General features: G+C 43.0%; 1 long non-coding RNA gene across 1 annotated transcript; it reads right to left on the bottom strand.

The window, feature by feature from the left end:
- Positions 1–445: 445 nt before the first annotated feature.
- On the bottom strand, positions 446–1,490 carry LOC310657459. The gene is made up of 2 exons (XR_014501792.1): positions 1,444–1,490; positions 446–1,023 (listed from the first exon to the last, which is right to left on the bottom strand). It is a non-coding gene; the product is annotated as an uncharacterized lncRNA (long non-coding RNA).
- Between the last annotated feature and the right edge of the window lie 18,859 nt (positions 1,491–20,349).

Genomic DNA, 20,349 nt, shown 5'->3' with positions numbered 1-20,349 from the left:
AGACAATATGCAATTCAATCTGGGCGGGTGGGCGGGTGATCCGTTGCACGCAGCAAAGAGAAAGCTCCAGGCTGTGTGCAGAGTATTTAAACAGTTTACCCCTCCCACCAAAATTGCAAGATAACTTTTACCCCAGCAACCCAGTGAACCAATCACTGCCCCAGGCCATCTTTAGAGACCCTGCCTGGTAACAAGGGGTGGCTCAGCAGACCCCACCGCAACACGTGCTCTCCATGAAGGAGAACACGCTTTCTAATATTTTCCTGGTAAGACCCCTTGAATCCCTCCTAAAAGAATAAAGACACCACAGTCAGCTACCTGACCAAACTGAGGGGTTGATTCTGGCATTAACATTACAGTGTGGGACTATTGTATGTCATTATAGCCGATGGCACACTGTACCCAGGAGTTGTGCAGGATTCAGAAACATACTTCTCACACCACATGCAAACGTAAGAGTCCAATTTATTAATTGAAGAATGATACTGTCTTATTCAGATTCACTGCAGATTATTGATAATGAAGAAAATAATAACTGTATGTATCATTACCCAGTATATCAGTACTTTATAACGATCATCTATTATATCCCTACAAGAGAGTGCAGCATGACTTTTTTGTAGAGCAGAGTGATGGAGTGCATCTTCCCACCAAAAGATTTTAGTTACTCAAAGAAGTCATCCCTCCTTGCAGCTGTTCTTCACTTCTATCACACCCAATAAATTTCTGAGTGTCTTTAAATCACTCTTTCCATCCTCTGGAAAGAATCACTCACTTGGTAGAGTAGTAAATTGTTCAGATGGATCTCTCCGCGTAAGGTAATTTCTTCGCTCCATAGTTCACAGGCCAAAACCACCACCAATCCGTTACTGAAAGCACTGTCAGTCAATCAGAATGACACCTTCAGTGCCAATATTCTTGCTAGTATGATCCCCAAGGGGATTTTGAGTTTGAAGAATGCTTCCAAACACTCACTGGGCATCTCATTGGCCTTGTACCACAGAACAAACACCAGGGTGGAATCTATATACATATAAAAAAAGGTTGTGAAAATGTTTGTTTTTTTAAAAAAAAGTTTTGAAAAATGCATTGAATTTGACATAGCTCACTGTTGCCATCTAGTGTTGCATTTGTATATTGTACCTTACAACACATTTAAAACATTTTATTTGCAGCTACATAGCTGAGTCCCAGGTTTCTCCAAGAATTCAGTACATAGTTTCTCTAGTTCACAAGCATCTTTTAAGGACATGATTACTGTATGAATTCTGAATTGATTAAGGTGCGTTTTGGGGCTCTGTGATCTTGCACAATGGCACAACCTTGCAAGTTTTTGGGCACCATGCTTAAGAGCACAGCACCCACAAATGGGATGTACCGATTTAATCAGGGCAGTTGAGGGCTATGAGGTCATTTGATGTTCATGGAAGAATAAACTACTACCTTGAATCTTTTACAGGGATATGAGTGAGTCAATGGATGTATATACCTCTCTCTCTGTCCCTCTCTCGCTCACACAAATGTGTTGTGAAGTCACCAGATGGAAATAATGTGCGGTTGCCAGAGTAACTTCTTAAGGACACACACTGAAGGTACCACATTATCATCATCATCAGCAAAGGGAAGAAAGTTTTGGAGGCTACTTTCTGCCCAGGTAGCCTTTGTCTGTCAGGTTGCGCCTCCTTGTTCTTTTGAACTGGCTCCAGCGGATTTTCCTTTTCTTGTCTGTTTTTTTTCTGTCCCTGAGACAAATTAGGAATGTAGGGAAGGCTTCACTCACAACAAAACAATGATTATAGCAGGTAATAGGACCTCACATTTATCAGGGCTTTGAAAGAAAAGGCCTCAACTGATGCTTTTGTTTTGCCTTCTGGTAGGTCAAGGTATTTCTGCCCCCTCCCACCACAGACCTTTTCAGTGTCAAGCCATTTCTTCTGTCTGCAGTACAGACAAACTATCAATGTTTCTTTTCCCACAGGGCCCTTATGCGACACTCTCTCTCTCTCTCTCTCTCTATATATATATTAAACCTAGCAAAAGGCACTGTAGAAATTCGAACTTATAATGACATTCTTTTATATTTCTTTACAATGAACAATAGCTCCCCCAAGACCTGCAGTGGCGATCCACAGACATATGCAACAATGCAAGCATAGGGATGAAGAAGGGGGAATAGTCTATTATTTGCAAGACAGGCCATTTAATGTCCTGTGCTGGGGCTTGGCGGCAGAGAGAATTCTGTTTTCTTCAGCCAAATCTTTTTCTCCCTCTTGTTGAAAACGTTCAAAAGCTTTTGCAAAGCAACGTGGAGATGGGGGAGAGATAAGGGGAGAGGATTAACATTTTTCTTCTCCCTGGGACAAAACATTCACTCTTCGGTGACAAGGGAATTTTGAGATCCTGCGAGCGAGAGAACATTTCTCCTGATAGCTCCCTGGCCTTGACCTTTGAGCCGAGTCACAACAGAAGTCAAACACCAAAATTTAAGCTAAATAAAGTGGGAAGTGAAATGTTTTCACAATGAGCAGGCGGTTCCCCCTACTGACTAAAATGTGGACTGGCACATTAAATAAAATTCTATGCAAGGTATCAGAAAGACCTGGAAATGTGTGCTTAACATAAGTGACTATCTTTCCCATAATGGGCAGGAAGTTTTTCTTTTCTTTTCCATTTATAATATTTTCAGAACATGAGGTTGTCCAGGGACAGAGATAAGGAAAGGACTAACATGTATTACTCTGGCTTGCTTTCCTAACAAGTATTCTACACCCATTAGATTACATATAAAACAATTCATTGGGTAAGTGAAAACGTTCTTTCATACTGAATTCCGTTGTTCATGAAGGAGAGATTTTAGTCAGTGATTTCTCCATTTCTTGTGGGTCCTCAACCATTTTAACTGGTCCATTTTACTCAGTCTCCTTTAAGGAGCTTACAGTTTAACAGGAACTCTTCGCCTGTATTTTATCTTTTAATTTAGCTTGGAAGAACCTGAACTTATTTCTTCTGGATTATGAGTCTGGTTGTAAATGTATCGCCAGTAAGGGAATTTCAAATTACGATCTACTCTCCATTTCAATATCATTTTAAAATAGCATTTTTAACCGGTATGCTGATCAATTTCAGTAATATATAATCATCTGCTGAGTTTATTCTCTGTGGTGTCACAACCTCCACAGTGCATTATCTAAGCGTATGTAAGACACAAATTATCTTCCAAAATATCAATAAGTTGCCCTTTTCAATTGCTTTCTGGGATTCTGGTTTATTTTATTTTATTCAAAGCAGGAGGAAGCCAAGAACAACATCAATGCAATGATTTATAGACAAATAGTTATAAGAACAAATCTGTATCACATTCTATGATTCATTATAAAAATCTTAAACTAAACAGTTTAAATTAAGGGTGCCTAGGAATCACATCTATTTATACAAACACATAACAAAACTGCAATATACATAAAGCTTATAATTAAGATCTTCTCTTTCAATTTCTGTTTATCGATCCAAAAGTATAGTGCTTGGCAGTGATAAATTACGTCTACAGAATCCAGTAATGATATTGAATTATCAATAAATAGTACCATTTCTGACAATTCTCTCTAGATCTTTTGTAACTGGGAACAGCTGAGGGTCCCATGCCTCATCAAACCCAGATGCTGCTATCAGCATGCAAAGTACAAAAGTGAAGCTGAGCTGAGGTGCTGCGTCTGCTCGACTGCCCATGTTGAGGGATTTTGACTTTTACATCTGGAGCTCTACAGACTGTGCTTTGGATTTGACTCTGGACTGTATCCTGACTGTTGGACTTCAGACTTGACTACTTGGATTGACCCTGGACTACATTTCCTGACCTTTGGACTTGACATGTTGACTTGCTGCCAGGTAGGTCAGGGGTTCAGGACACTAATGTTTTTTTAAAATAAAAAAATGGGGATTGTGGTGAGAGAGTTCAGAGCAGCAACTTGGCTCCCTCAGCTGCCACTACCCATGAGAAAGCACTGATGGGAAGAGACAAAGGCAGAAGGGAGGAGGACCAATTTAAGGTGTTGATGTTACCGGGGAGCTAGCATGGTGTAGTGGTTAAGAGTGGTGGACTCGTAATCTGGTGAACCGAGTTCGCTTCCCCGCTCCTCCGCATGTAGCTGCTGGGTGACCTTGGGTTAGTCATACTTCTCTGAAGTCTCTCAGCCTCACTTCACAGAGTGTTTGTTGTGGGGGAGGAAGGGAAAGGAGATTGTTAGCCGCTTTGAGAGTCCTTAAGGGGAGTGAAAGGCGGGATATCTAGTCCAAACTACTACTACTACTACTACTACTATTCTTCTTCTTCTTCTTCTTCTTCTTCTTCTTCTTCTTCTTCTTCTTCTTCTTCTTCTTCTTCCCCATAAAGCCATAAATTACACAGCACCCCAATCCTTGAAGGGGCACCTCACCCTATACCAACCTGTCCAAGCCCTAACACCTTCTTGGGGTGCCCTTGTTGAAGGGGGATGTTGTTTGATGAAACCACATGAAATTGTAATGCTCTCTGTGCTACAGAAGTATAGTTGTTGTAGTTGATGTTTTACCTATTTGCTTGTAGTAGCTGGCTTAACTATTGCTTTTTTGTTGTTTATATGGCTGTTTTAATGTGAATACACACATGTCCTGCTATCTACTTGCTTGCTATGCAAAAATTCACTTATCCGAACACAAATAATTATACCAAAATCTTGCTACACACATGGCTGATTCAGATACCCAAATAGCGGGTGTTTCCCCACTTCCTTACTTGTTTGTGCTTTATTGGTCTACAGCAGCCATTTTTTTAGGAGAAACCATGGAGTGAGGGAAGGGGAAGAGAGACTGGACAAAGCAGTTTTTCTTTTGCCTTTCTTTCGCTGGTTGGCTGCAGCCATTTTAGGAAGGCACCATTGGGGGAGGAGGGAGAGAGATTACAGATTAGGAATATTCCCAAAAGACATAATGGAAACCATTGTGCAAATGCTTGCCTAATGAGAGATTTCCTGTGAACACACTGTGTTAGGAAAGTATGTGTATTGTAAGTATATGTGTATTGTAAGCTGCTTTGTGATCCAAATGGAGGAATGGAAAGCTGAACATATAGCAACTAACTAAATAGTCTTCCCCCATTAATATAATGTAGAGGTGAGCTTCTATACTGGCAAGCAGGTCTGTTAGATAGGTTGTTTTTTTAATTAGATCAAGATGCGGTGAGTCAGTTTAGTTCATGGTTAGGTTCTATTTTGGTAATCAAAAGAAACTTCCTTAGCTAAGTCAACAAACGGCTCAACCAGCTACAGAATAAATGATGCCAAAAGGAAGTAACTCACAATTCCAATAAGTCATGCCTTAGAAAGTGGTACCTTTTGTCATCTAGGAACAAAGAAAACATCCACTGCTGCATTAGTCAGTTAATGAGGTGGATCCAAGCAATCCTTTCCCCTAAAGATGGTTGTTATAAAATCGGGTTACGTATAATATCCAGTCCTGGCCTTGCTCTTGCTGAAAACGACTTTCTGAAAGGCAGGCTGTTGGTACCCCACTGGTGACATCCTGCTCCTGGTAATTGCTTATTGATCTTGAAGTGGGTTACCTAGGGCCTCAACAGAGGGAAGATCCCTCTTTAGAAACGGCCCCAGTAAAAACAGCAACAGTGTCCCTTCTCTCCAGAGCACCAAGAGATGCTGTTGTGGTAGATGAAGATGGAATTAGAGGGAAATCGGGATCAAGGACTCCTCAGACAATCCCTGCTAGACTCTTTTGCTACCAGAAGCTATTTTTTAAGATTCCTCATCACCAACAACATGCAGGGATACTTCAACATTCCTGCAAAATAATAATAATAATAAATAATAATAATAATAATAATAATAATACACTTTTCAGCCTGAGGACCATATTCCCCCATGGGGAATTTTTTAAAATATGTATGAATCTCCAAGAAGAAACACCCCCCCCCCCAGCATTCTCCTTTCTTGACAGAAGGAAAGTAGGTTGGAACCCAAAGCAAAACAGAATCAAGGAATACTAATGGAAACAATAAAACTGTAATTACATAAACAATAGCTTCAACCCTTTTAAGGGTGGGAGGAACTGCTTTAAGCATTGCTTCCCCCTCATCTAGCAGCAGCACAGCAAAAAAAACAAGAAGCAAATAACAAAGGAAGGTGGTCCCTGTCAGCATCGCCCTTGAGCCAGTGCCACCGACTGGACTCATCCACTTCAGCCCCGACTGGGCCAGGCGAGCTGGGATAGCACTTCCAGAGACCACCTTCTGCACAGGAACAGGTCAAAGTGCTGTGGACTCACAACTCAGAATTGTGAGCATCAGATTCACTCCCGAAGACAGTCGTTGCACAGCAGAGTACAGCAGAGCATAAACCACTCGGAGAACAGCTCTGTAGAATAACTACTTTTATTCTATCTACAACTATCATACAAACTATATACAGAGCTAAATGGAGAAGCTGGACTGCACTGAGTGTCTGCAGCTGCTCTTAGCAGCAACCTTATCTATACAGAGATAACACTCACTCTTTCTAACACTCTGTCTATCTCTTTGATGTGAGGCTGGAGTGGAATAAGTAGTGAGCAGAAACCGCCCCCCTCCTCTCTGGAGAATCAGCAGAGAACATCAGCAGATTCTTGGAATGGGAGGGGTGAAATCTCCTCAGTCCCTGACTCACATCTCTCTCACATGGAATGGCTATCAGGCTTGGATGAAGGTGCTAGTGGGGCTCATACAGAATAGATGTGATTTATGAACCCCCAAATTCTTCTCTGGCTTTGATAAAAATATGAGACAGAGAAGAACCCATTGATTTTCTCGCACTCTCCCTGCCAGCCTACACCATTTCCTCCTTCTAGCTCCCCAGAAAGTAAGCTTGGGAAAATAACCAGAGTAACTTTTGATTTAACGTTTTCTAGAAAAGTTACGCAACATAAATTGTATCTTCCTCTCTGTTTCACACATCATTTGCTACACTAAGGGTGCAAGTTCTCTGGGATTATATGATAGATTGGATATATTCCACTGACATCAGAGGCAGAGCTCTGATGTCAGAGAAGGAGATCCAATGTCAGCCTTTTCTCTCTCTGATGCCAATGTCTCCTAGGAAGCCCTGACTCAAACAAAACCCCAATAATAATAGTCTCTTCCAACCTCTTGCACATTACAGCTGACCACACCAGAAACGCTTCCTTTCTATCAAAATCTGATATAACCATCAAATATTTAATGACAAGATCTCCATTTTTCAAAATCTGGTTATACTTTTGCTGGTTTTTATAAAGAATGCTGTCACCTTAACCATTTCTGCTTATACCAAGTGTCTTCAACTGCTGAGTCTTGCATGGTTTTCAGTTGCTTTTATAGGTTTCTGGGTAGTCAATTCTAGAGAGTGCATGAATGTATAAAATGAGTACCTATCTCTCTACAGGTTTGATTTTTTAAAAAAACTAAAACCCCTCCTGTTTTTATTTGTGGTTTTTTTTAGTGTAAATGGTAAATTTGCCTGCATGGAAACAATACCCATCAAAAACAAAAAGTAAAAATAAACAGCACAGATATGCCATGGTTACAAAATACAAATTTGACATCCTCCCACCTTCCTACCCAGATCACACAGGGAATTAAAAATAGATCAATGATTATAGATCTACACAAAACAATGAGCATTGCAGGTACTGAAATTTTGATAATTCTTTTTAATTTGGATCCATTGCAAAAATCAAAATGTCTTTAATAATCTGCACTATCATTTTCCAGTTCTGTACCACTTTTCCAAACTCTTGCTGCACATGGAATAGAACTCCTTCAGCTATATCCAGTGCTCTGGGCATGCAGTTCCACTGGTGCAGCGGGACTTCCTTTTCCTGTCCTCCTCCCCTAAATCTGCTCCAGGGGTTCCCCCAGCCTTTTGGAGCTGATTTTGAGGATACATGGGGGGGGCATTGAAGGGGACAGGACAGGAAGAGAAAGCTCTGTTGGGTGCACAGAAATCTCTCATGCCGGTGGAGCATTGCAATTGGCTCCCTAGGTTTGCGTGTCTAGAACTTTCCATCTCCTTCCCCATAAACCTTTAACTTTCCCCAACTAGTTAATTGCCAATGAGTAACCATCTTAAGACAATTCCCCTTAAAGTTCATTGCTACCGAAAACCAGAAAGTTCCATAGCTCTTATTTGTTCCATTTTTTAAACAAAACAAATGTACACCATTTCTTCATTCCTTTGAGCATTCTGGAATCTCATGTATAATTTTGAGTAATAATTTCATTCCACCAGATAACACCAACTTTCCAAATTCCGTTCTCCTGTGTCTCAAAACCCACTTCTGCATTTGATTTCATCTGGCTCTACTGAAAATAAGGCTGGCTCACTTTTTTCACACACTTGTTAGAGAATAGAGCCAATATTGGTATTTATCTATTTCCCTTCTGTTGCCACACTTTAACATTACATAAATGTCCATCTAATTTTGGGCTCCCCTAGATGATCCATTTATTGAGCATTCATCCTAATTTGCTTGCATAAAGCTTAAATGGAGGTTAGATTATATCAGTTCATTATTGAGCATTCACTCTGATGGATTGTATGACAATGAGTTTATATGTTTATAAGTCTTCCCTTTAATAACCATCCCATACTTTTCCATGCATTTCTTTGTCGGTTTTCCTATCTGCAGACAGCCAATGTTTCCTTTCAAAAATTGATTTGTTGCATTAGGACATTCTTAATCCACTCTAACTGCACAAACCTAAATCTCCCAGCATGCCTATGAATTCCTTCAACAAAACTCTGACAACACAGAGACCCCTAGATTTTATATGTTTATATCTAACAGATGCTATCCAACCTCAGCAGATTTGTACAAAATCTACTTTCTCCATTAGGGGGAAGCCTTGCTCTGCATTTGGTGAGCGGTTTTCATTTTCCCCCAAAGCACTTTCAAGTCGTATTTTTTTCCTCATGAAACTCTGCACTCCTATAAATCCTGCTCCTAAAACCCCTGTTTCAAAGGGGGCTAGATCATGCCTGCTTTTGACTTGAATGCGAGCTGTTGACAGAAAGAAGACAGGCATCTGTTGATCAACGAGAACTGCTTAGTCCCTATTCTTCTGGCTCCTTTGAGTACTCACGTGTGCATTAATAATCATAATAATAATAAAAAGCGCGGAACGCTGCACTCTCCCCACAAAAATGTCAGCCTGCTCCGAGGGCTTAACCAGCTGTCTCCTTTCAGCGCCGCTCACTTTGTGACATAGTTAATTCAGTGAAGAGCTCTCTGTCAAGTCTCCCCTCCCTTCACAGGTCTCCTCTTTATACTAGTTGTCTTGAAAAGGAATTCTGAAGGAAGCAACAATTTGGGGTTAGATACTTACAGTCAGGGCTGGATTCATCTGCCTCTTGTTCCACCTATAGTACCGACAGCGTCGGTTGATTCTGAATAGTGCCAGTTCAAACAGTAAAATAACCCTCATGCGATACCTTATTCAGTTCCAAGCACAGGGACCCAAGGGGGCAGTGCATTGTTTATGTCACTGATCAGTGCCTTGACTCTACCCTTCCTCTCTTTTTAGAGCTGTTAGGCTCATGAAAATTGCAGCAGGAATGTCTCCATGGAGAGCTGATTCGCACAACACGCCTATCTACACACAAACTCTATACTTGGGGAAGCTGTTTTAGAATCACAGAATCATAGAACTGCAAAGTTGGAAGGGACCACGAGGGTCATCTAATGCAACAATCTTTTGCCCAACATGGGGCTTGAACCCACAACCCTGTGCTGGGCCTGGGGGTAACCCAAATAGCAGAGTCCAGGTCCGGTCCCGAATCCAGGGATTCTGTGAGGGGTCAGTCTGGGCAGGGTCAAGGCAGGACACGTGGTAGAAAACCAGGCAAGGTTAGGCACAGGATCACAGGCAGGCTCTGGCAAACAGCAATGTTGCTCCCGCAACCTGGGGCAGGGTCCGACAGCCTTTTATCTTTGTTGGGGTAACGGCCAGTCCTGATCCCCCGGTGACTCACCTCCCTGTCTCGCCCGAAGGTGAGCACTCCTCCTGCGAGTACTCAGGTCTCTCCTCCTCTCAGACCTTAGGCTCTGCAACTCGGGAGATGTCAGTGGGTTACTAGACCCAGGGACTGCCACAGCCTCTCCTGACCCAACCAGTAGTGGAGCAGCTGTAAGTGATGGCCCAGCTGAAGGCAACGAGGTAATCCCCACATCGGGAGCCAGGGCAGGCTCAGGTACCTGACTTGGCCCAGCTGGTGCTTGTTGCAGGGGAACCTGTGCAGACTGGGGCTCTTCAGAATCAGGCCCCAGACTTGGTTCAGGATCCAAGGTCCTTGAGGCAAAGGATCCGGTGCAGACTGAGACTCCTTTGGTTCCGAGTCTGAACCCGAGTCCCAGACCATCTCAGACCTTGAGATTCAGTGTCTCATGCTCTACCGACTGAGCTATCTTTATTTATATTGAGTCAGATCGTTAGTTCATGTAGCTTAGTGGCTCTCCAGAGTTTCAGGCAAGGGACATTTCCAGATGTCAGGGATTATTATTATTATTATTATTATTATTATTATTATTATTATTATTAATTTAAGTTTATTATTGAACCTCAGACCTTCTGCATGCAAGGCAGGTGTCCCAGCTCAATAGCTGTAGTTTTCCTCCAGAGCTGATTGGCCCAGACATTACTGAGGCCGAGTAAAAATGTCAGTAACTGAATCAACATCTCTATCCAGACACAGACCATTTGGAAAGTAGATTTATTATGGGAAATAGGCAAAATTCTGTTATAGCTGTGGGGAATGGCGATCTGGCCGAGAACAACCACTGGGGGGTAAGTTTTAAGCAGAAGTCAAGGACGCCTCCAGAACTAATCGCTGAACAATGGTTTCCATGGCAGTCACACAATGACCTCATAGAAGGAGAAGGTGTTCAGGTAACTCAGGCTGGGATGCTGATAGCAGCTGGCAGGTGCTATTGTGCCTTACAGCTAAAAAAAAACAAAAACCCAGCTAAGAACTCATGGATAATTTGTGGGACCATTAAATAATTTAAGGGACATTGCAGAACAGGTTGGATCTGGTTTTGTTCCAGCCAGAAGATGATGGTCAACCTCAAGCAGATCAGCAAAATAAGGTTAGAAGAGTTGAAGTAAACCATCTCATTGCCCCTGGCTGAAGACCATACTTGAATGGGGTCATTTCAGTTTGTGGCTCAAGTGAGACTATACATAGCATGTGTGCATACAACTATGGGCATGACTCAGCCATGTCAAGATTTTTTTTTTTTTTAAGTCCCATTGATTTCCATTGCAGAGTTAAGGATGTGCTTAAATTCTACTGAGGGATGTGGGTGGCGCTGTGGCCTAAACCACCAAGCCTCTTGGGCTTGCCATTCAAAAGGTCAGCAGTTTGTATCCACACAATGAGGTGAGCTCCTGTTGCTCTGTCCCAGCTTCTGCCAACCTAGCAGTTCAAAAGCATACCAGTGCAAGTAGATAAATAGGTACCACTGTGACGGGAAGGTAAACGGCATTTCCGTGCGCTCTGGCACTTGTCATGGTGTTCTGTTGCGCCAGAAGCGGTTTAGTCATGCTGGCCACATGACCCGGAAAGCTGTCTGTGGACAAACGCCGGCTCCCTCGGTCTGAAAAGTGAGATGAGCACCGCAACCCCATAGTCGCCTTTGACTGGACTTAAGCGTCCAGGGGTCCTTTACCTTTTACTTTTAAATTCTGCTTTAAATCAGTGGCACGTAAAATGATTAGTAAGGGCCAAATTACTACTGAGTAACAGTGTGATGAGAGCATGGGTTCACGCACTCCTGCGGAATGTGTCACACAGCAAAAATTGTACACTGAAATTGCAATTCAATTCAGAATTTGTCACAGTGGTGTGCAACCAGTTTTGGGAGGTTGGGAGAAGTGATGCAGAAATCTGTTCTTTTTTGTTTCTCTCGATTTTTCATTCCCTCTATCTTCAATTAGCTACATTTCTACATCAGTTTGCAGTAATAAAAATTAAAAACTCATTGGGGAAAATTGCCAGGATTTTAGTGAGCGTTTATCCTAATGTACACATATTTAATGCGATTTTGCCAATATACAGTACATATTTTTGAAGCAATTTCCCCTAATGTAATGCACTTTTGTATGTTATTTTCATTAAAATGTGAATTCATATATGCAATATACCGGTATGTTGGCAGTCATGTTGTGAGATACTCTTCCAGTAGAGATTCAGCCAGGCACCATTACAGTGGTACCTCGGGTTAAGTACTTAATTCGTCCGTACTGAAACTGTTCTTAACCTGAAGCACCACTTTAGCTAATGGGGCCTCCTGCTGCTGTCGCGCCGCCGGAGCACAATTTCTGTTCTCATCCTGAAGCAAAGTTCTTAACCTGAGGTACTATTTCCAGGTTAGCAGAGTCTGTAACCTGAAGCGTATGTAACCTGAAGTGTATGTAACCTGAGGTACCACTGTACTTGTGATTTCCAGGTGTCTCTTGAAGAGCTTTTCTTATGCCAAGAGGCCTATGCAGTTACATACAATCTTCTTGGATAGCTAATCTCTCTAATGATTGATTTGTACTGCTCTGAATGGTTTTAAATTCTTTTTATTGCTGTATACTGCCTTGATATTTTAAGAGAGGGTGGTATGTACTTTATTTACCTATTAAATGCACGCTTCCCCCGTAATATACACAATTTTGTACACATTATTTCTTGGGAGAAATGCACAGGGAAATTTGGAGAAGTCCAGATTTTGAAGGAAAGCTGCATTTTGATTTCATGTATTGTCTGGGATTAGTTAGGTTCACACTGAAATGCCCACTTTACCTAATTCTCTCCCTCCCCTCCCTGTTAGGGAGTGGTAAATATCAGCTAAGTTTTGCGCTGGGTTCTAATGGAAGAAATCGCTCCACGTCTTGCTATGTTCTCCTTAAATTTATACTCTTTATATATGTGTGTGAGCAGGGAAACCCTACATGATCATTATTAATTTCTTGCAATGGTAAATTGCATTCCCCTTCCATTTGATTAGTTGCTCCCCCCCCAACTGTTCTGTTAAGTACCGTATTTTTTCCTCTATAAGACTCACTTTTTTCCCTCCTAAAAAGTAAGGGGAAATGTGTGTGCGTCTTATGGAGCGAATGCAGGCTGCGCAGCTATCCCAGAAGCCAGAACAACAAGAGGGATCGCTGCTTTTGCTGCACAGTGATCCTTCTTGCTGTTCTGGCTTCTGGGATTCAGAATATTTTTTTTCTTGTTTTCCTCCTCCAAAAACTAGGTGCGTCTTATGGTCTGGTGCGTCTTATAGAGCGAAAAATACTGTAGGTTAGGCTGGGAGAGATTGAGTTGCCCAGGGCTGCTTGTTGGGCTTCAAAGACACCAAAGGAATCAAAACAGGATTTCCCCAAACCTAAGCACAATATTTGAGCCACCATACCACACCCAGAGTTAAGTTCTCAGTCTTTCCTTGAAATTATTGGCATTTGATTGCCAAACTTCCTTTGGATCATGGCCTCAGCCTAGTAGGGCTGGATCTGACATTTCTATAAAAATAATGATAAAAAGTAGGTACTACTTTACAGCATCCCCTTGGAGTTTAACCTGAGCTGTGCAATTTTCACGTCGGGAGTATCTGCATGTGATAAGCAGTATTCATCACAAACTCATTCAAGGGCAAAATGTTGTCATTTATAGCAATTCACTTTAGCTGAAGCTCAGAGAGCTGCAGGGAATTGCAGAAGAATTCTGTCCCAGGAATTTGACAGAGTACCATGGGATAACCACAGAGATCAACAGTGATTTGAGGATGAGTCAGACGAGAGTGCCGAAAGGCTTCACAAATGTTTATTATTATTGTTGTTGTTGTTGTAAAATAATCTCTTAGGTCAGCTCAAATTCTAAGCCAGGAATAATTCCAACTTTGCAAGAGAGTTCATGGCAGATGGAAGCAGGTCGGGAGGAGGATGTAGAATGTGTTGGCTGCTTCCTCTAATTTAAATCTCATAAAATAGGATATTTAGCTTATCCAGGGCTGGCCTAAGACACCTTCTTCCTGAGGCAAAGGACAAAATGGTGCCCTGCTCCTATTCCACATTCAGAAGCTGACTGTGTAGGCAGGTTTTACTTCAACACTGGTGACAAGATAGCATCTGAAGGCAGCAGGTAGTTTATAGGCTCCAGGAGAGACTACATGGCATATGAAACTCTGTCCTCCAAGAGGCAAATGGCTGGAATCTGCTGCCTCTGGCCACTGTCAGTTGCTGCCTGAGGCAATTTCCTCACTTTGCCTAATGGTAGGACTGGACCCTGGCCTTTACACAAAGTAGGTGTGAAAGGAAAACTTACTGCAGTAGCTGCAGCCCCATAAACAATTCTGTTTTTCTAGTGATGGCCATGACAGTTCAGGTGAAGCCCTAAGCATGGGACGTGACCTCCATGGAAAGGAGCAATGTAAAGAAAAGTACAATCAGAGTGGAGGATATGGTGACATTGCTTGGATCACATCCAGTACAATAAACTGCCTGAAAGCCTGTGTGCACCTGACACAAGTTATGAAATATACTCTGTGACAGGTGCCTAGAGCAATCTTTGCTGAAGCTCGGGTGAGTTAATACTCACGTGCCATATCTTTGATGATGTCCGAGGAGATCTATGGTTCTAGTCCAGCTGCTGCTGATTTTTTTGTTATTGTTGTTTAGTAGTGTTACTGAACTGATTTTACTAGCTATGGGCTTCCAATTGCACCTTTCTTCGTTGTATCAGCCTACCTCTCGGCTCCCCTCCCAGCTATCAGGAACTTGAATTCTAAGGAACTCTGAATTCTATGTGTCAGATGGCAGTGGTGGTTGCTCGTGAGTAACCAGTCAGGGCTCTGACCTGTCTTTCACAGGTTTTTATTTTGGTGCAAAACTATTTACAGTGCAGAACCACAAGTTCATGTCTGCCTCAATCGCTAGCAGAATCCTAGAGTGGTCATTTCCGGGTCCTCCCCCAACATAATAGCTTAGTCACCCCCAGCCTTTTCCTTCCTTCTTTGCATTTTACACTTCTGCGCAGGGTGGGCAATGGAAGAGGCGTGCTTCCCTCCTGGCCAGCTTGACCAGGAGCGGTGCTGTGGGTCCCAGCAGCATCCTCTGGTCCCTTCTCCTCTTCCCCACTGGGGGTGTGGCTTTCCTCACCACAGGAAGAGGAACTGCTTCACAAGATTTTCAGAGGTTCCCTGTAACCCAACTGCCCCTCAGCTTTCCTTCCCTGTTCCGATGGCAGTCCCCTGGCACTATGCAATGCCTGTAGTTGTAAGACAGATCTTAGCTTAGTAAGACCATGCAAATATGAGAGCTCCAAGAGAGAAGCTCACAACTGCTTTGCTGCTCTCAAATAATTTTCACTGCCACCCTGTGCTAAGCCAAGGCAAGGTTTGGCTTGGCGTAGGTCTGATACCATCCATTGGTATTATTTTGGCCATCCCTACACAGTGTGGTTTCTTAAGCTGGATAAAAGGATGGTTTTGCTCAGAAATCGGAGTTATGGAGAAGATTGATTTTGCAAAGTAGGGAACAGGCTAAATGAAAATAATTAGGCTAAATAAATATAAAGACAAAATAATTTTGCCTGAATAAATGTCCTATTAGCTTTGAACACTCCTGACATACTAAATTTTGTGGTAGGTATGATCGTTATAATTTCCTCCAAAACCTTGTGTTTTTCTGCCAGTGATCAGGTACCGTATTTTTCGCCCCATAGGACGCACCGCCCCATAGGACGCACCTAGTTTTTTTGGGGGGAAATAAAGGAAAAAAATTTTATTTCCCCCCCAGGCGCGGGGGCTGGCTCGGGGGAAGCCTGAGCTTCCCACGACCCCAGCCCCCAGAACAGGCTGCCGCCCCAAGTCTTGCGCGCCTGGCGGGACCATCTGCCGGGCGTGCGAGGCTTGCGGACATCTGCCTGAAGCAGGGGGCGGGCTCGTAGCTCACCCCCTGCTTCAGGCTGCAGGCTGCTGCCCCAAGCCTTGCGCGCCTGGCGGGACCATCTGCCGGGCGTGCGAGGCTTGCGGACATCTGCCTGAAGCAGGGGGCGGGCTCGTAGCTCACCCCCTGCTTCGGGCTGCAGGCTGCCACCCCAAGCCTCGCGCACCTGGCGGGACCTTCTGCCGGGCGTGCGAGGCTTGCGGACATCTGCCTGAAGCAGGGGGCGGGCTCCGCAGCTCACCCCCTGCTTCGGGCTGCAGGCTGCCGCCCCAAGCCTCGCGCGCCTGGCGGGACCTTCTGCCGGGCGTGGGAGGCTTGCGGACATCTGCCTGAAGCAGGGGGCGGGCTCTGCAGCTCACCCCCTGCTTCACGCTGCAGCCTGCCGCCCCAAGCCTCGCGCGCCTGGCGGGACCTTCTGCCGGGCGTGGGAGGCTTGCGGACATCTGCCTGAAGCAGGGGGCGGGCTCCGCAGCTCACCCCCTGCTTTGGGCTGCAGGCTGCCGCCCCAAGCCTCGCGTGCCTGGCGGGACCTCCCGCCGGGCATGCGAGGCTTGCAGATGTCTTCCTGAAGCCTGGAGAGCGAGAGGGGTCGGTGCGCACCGACGCCTCTCGCTCTCCAGGCTTCAGCGAAAGCCTGCATTCGCCCCATAGGACGCACACACATTTCCCCTTCATTTTTGGAGGGGAAAAAGTGCGTCCTATAGGGCGAAAAATACGGTATGTTTGTAGTTATGATAATGTAAGCAGCTCTTTAATTCTAAGATATTACTTGTTTTACTATGACTGTATTTTGATGGGAGATTTTGAAAGGCATGGACTGTAAATCAGGGCTGGGGAACTTTTTGCTCTGTAGATGTTGTGGGAGTCCATCATCCATAGAGCAGCATGCCCAGTGTAGGGCTGCCATATGTCTGGAATTTCCTGGACATAGCCGGTATCTGGCAATTGTAAACACAGAAGTGTAGGAAGGGGGGGTGCGAGGTTGCGGACTGCCTCAGGTGTCATCACTGAGGGGGTTGACATGCGGCATGCCGCCCACCCATGACTCCCAAGCCTACCCTGAGCTGTTGGGGGAAGGGAGCTGCGCCGCTTTGCCTTCATTTTGACAGCTTGGAGGAGGCTTGGGAGTCACGGGTGGGCGGCGTTTCCAGGGGTGACATTTGGCATGCCACCCACCCGCGACTCCCAAGCCTATCCCCGATCCCATCAATGTGAGGGGCGGATGACAAAAATTTTCTGCACTATGTACCACCTGACCTTGCCTCTGTGTAAACAGTGTCTAGGCAGAAATCACTGAAATGTCCTGGCAAATCTTGATGTATGGCAACAGCTCAAAACCTTCAATTCTGTTTTTGTGATTTTGCAAAAAACAACTTTTGTGTCTGAACTTTCACAACATCTAGAGGGCCACACATTCTACATTCCTGCTGTAAATGGTAGACATCTCTTTATATACATTAAGTGTTACTTATTATCATGATCAAACCATGTACTGATGTGTAGCATTGTGACAAAGTCTTCCCTGTCCTTTTAGGAGTCTAAAATATAACAAAATAACACAAAAAGTTGCAACGAGCGCAACTCGCATTGCAGCCAAATGGTATCGATTGTACTTAAAGCACTCGGTGTCAGAGCTCCTGTTGGACAAACTGTACCTATAATTCAGATGACAAATAATATAATAACACTGTAGGCAAAACAAATTATAATGGGAAGAATATATAAAAAGTTAATTTAAAGTCACTCATAATTCCAGTAATGATTTCACCCACAGTGTTAACTTGCAGAATGAATGGCCAACTGAAGTTAATCGCCTCCAGCTCTCTTGCATTTGCTCATTAATCTTTTGCAAGTCAATGGGCTTTGGGTGACTCAATATATGGGCACAGTTTGGTTCAATACTCACTGTTCCTTTGGGCTAGCAGGGTGACAGAAGCTGGGCAAGACTATGGCATGCCTTATCAGCGCTCCATAAATAATACATGTTGGTGCAAGGGAGCCATGAAAGGTAAATAAAATTGAAGTTTGTCTGCTTTGGATAATTAAAGATCTCGGATACTTTGCAAATGGAGTGGGATTATTGGACTGTGCCCCCAGGAGCATGCTAATGTACTCTAGATGCCATTGCATTTGTCAGGAATCTTTAGCGGAACCTGGTAAGTGATTCTTCTGCTAGTGTTTCCCAGAGTTTCATAGGTGTTCCTCTACCTGATTCTTATTCTTGTAGCCCTGACCTTTGAGCCAGAAGCTTTTGGAACGTTCTGTGCTTGCAGGTGATTGACTGAAAAACATGGCGGTAGATGAGGATGGATAGCTATCTCTCTCTCTCTCTCTCTCTCTCTCTCTGTGTGTGTGTGTACAGTGGTACCTCAGGTTACATATGCTTCAGGTTACATACACTTCAGGTTACAGACTCCCCTAACCCAGAAATAGTGCTTCAGGTTAAGAACTTTGCTTCAGGATGAGAACAGATATCGTGCTCCAGCGGCGCAGCGGCAGAGGGAGGCCCCATTAGTTAAAGTGGTGCTTCAGGTTAAGATCAGTTTCAGGTTAACTACGGACCTCCGGAACGAATTAAGTACTTAACCTGAGGTACCACTGTGTGTGTGTGTATACACATTTTTTTAAAATTCATTTTTCTTTTTCATTCATTACATACATCTCAAATGCTTAACATTGATTATATATTCCTCCCTCCCTCCTCTCCAAGGCTTTCCCCCAACTTCCGCTTCTGGTTTGTTTCTATTTTCACCCACTTTGCTCTCTCTTAACAGAAACAGTTATTAATAACATAACTTCAAGCCTAAAGTCATAAAAATAACAGTAAACACAGCATCATATTTCACTATCTTCTAAACATTTTCTAATGCTAATAATGTGAATGTTTATTTAAATCCCACCATCAAATCTTTTGACTTTCTTTGTTTCTGCAAATATAATATGAATGGTTCCCAATCTTTTTCAAAGTCTCTGTTGTCTTTTTCTCTTAGTCTGTCTGTCATTTTTGCCAGTTTATGCGTAGTTCATCAACTTCTCTTGCCATTGTTCTTTAGTTGGTATTTCTCCAGTATATCAGTATAAATGGCTTGAGGTTACCTGGCAGCTCCTCCCAGGATTGATTCAAAGTTTTCTTTTTTTCTTTTTCTGCTATCCTAGACTAGTGACTTTCAGACTTTTCACCCTCAAGGAATACTTTCCACCTAAGCTTGTCCACCATGGAAATATTGTGTGTCTGCTATTGTCAGAGAATTTTGGGGTTCTCTTGCTCTCGCTGTTTATATGGGTTGCTGGTTTAGGATTGCTGGCCCTCACTGGTGCCTGTGCAAACTTCGAAGGTTGTCTAGAACAAGTCCAACAACACTCCTTTTCCACAACACGTCGCTGGAAATGGATGGCAATGGCAGACAAGTCGTTCTTGGAAAATGTATAGTTGTTGTTGATAGAACTGATCTTTTTTTTTTTAAAAAAAATAATATTTATTAGAAGTTTTATAGTTACAGAAAAAAAATATAAGAAGAAAAAAAAGCAATAAAAATTTAACAAACAATACATCGAGAATAAAAAGAAAAAATACATCAAAACAACAAAAGAAGAAAAAAACAAAAACATTTAAAAACACATCCAATTTCCATATCTTTATCTTTCATTTACTTATTTCCTCGAATTCCTCACACCTCCCTTTTTTGTATTCTAGTTCAAATTTGCTAATTCAGCACATCCTTTCCCTCTTTCTCAATTTTTTGTTCTATAATTTATCTTAACACAGTCTAACTTTAAATTTTCCATTTTAGCCCATTAACAATCAGTTTTTGCTTTATTCTTTATAACATTTCTGCTAAAACCATATAATTTCTTTCCAGTAATCCTCTAACATTCCTTAATTTTGCAATATTTCTGTAAATATACTTTAATTTTTTTCCAATCTTCTTCCATCAACTCTTCTCCCTGGTCTCGGATTCTGCCAGTCATTTCTGCCATTTCCATGTAGTCCATCAGCTTCATCTGCCATTCTTCCCGGGTGGGTAGATCTTGTGTCTTCCAATACTTTGCAATGAGTATTCTTTGTTGATAGAACTGATCAGGGAAGTTGCAAAACACCAATACCACCACAAAAAAAAAAACCAATGCACACATTTCCAGCTTTTCTAAACTCTGGAGTTGATTGCCCAGCTTCAAATAGGCTGCCTCATTCCAGGTACATAAAGATTCACTAGTGATTTCCCTTCTCTTTGGTGCCTGTCTTTTGAAGAGATCGCTTCAAGCAAAGAGCCCTCATTAACTGTGCAGTATGTACGGAAAGTTCTGCTGAAAGGGCTAACATTCCTTACAGATCTAAAGTAATTTTTACCACTACAGAAGCT

The sequence above is a fragment of the Podarcis tiliguerta genome, assembly GCF_965153285.1.
Source record: "Podarcis tiliguerta genome assembly, chromosome: 9".
In the NCBI taxonomy this organism is placed as follows: domain Eukaryota; kingdom Metazoa; phylum Chordata; class Lepidosauria; order Squamata; family Lacertidae; genus Podarcis; species Podarcis tiliguerta.
This window is presented reverse-complemented; position numbering and strand designations above follow the sequence as displayed.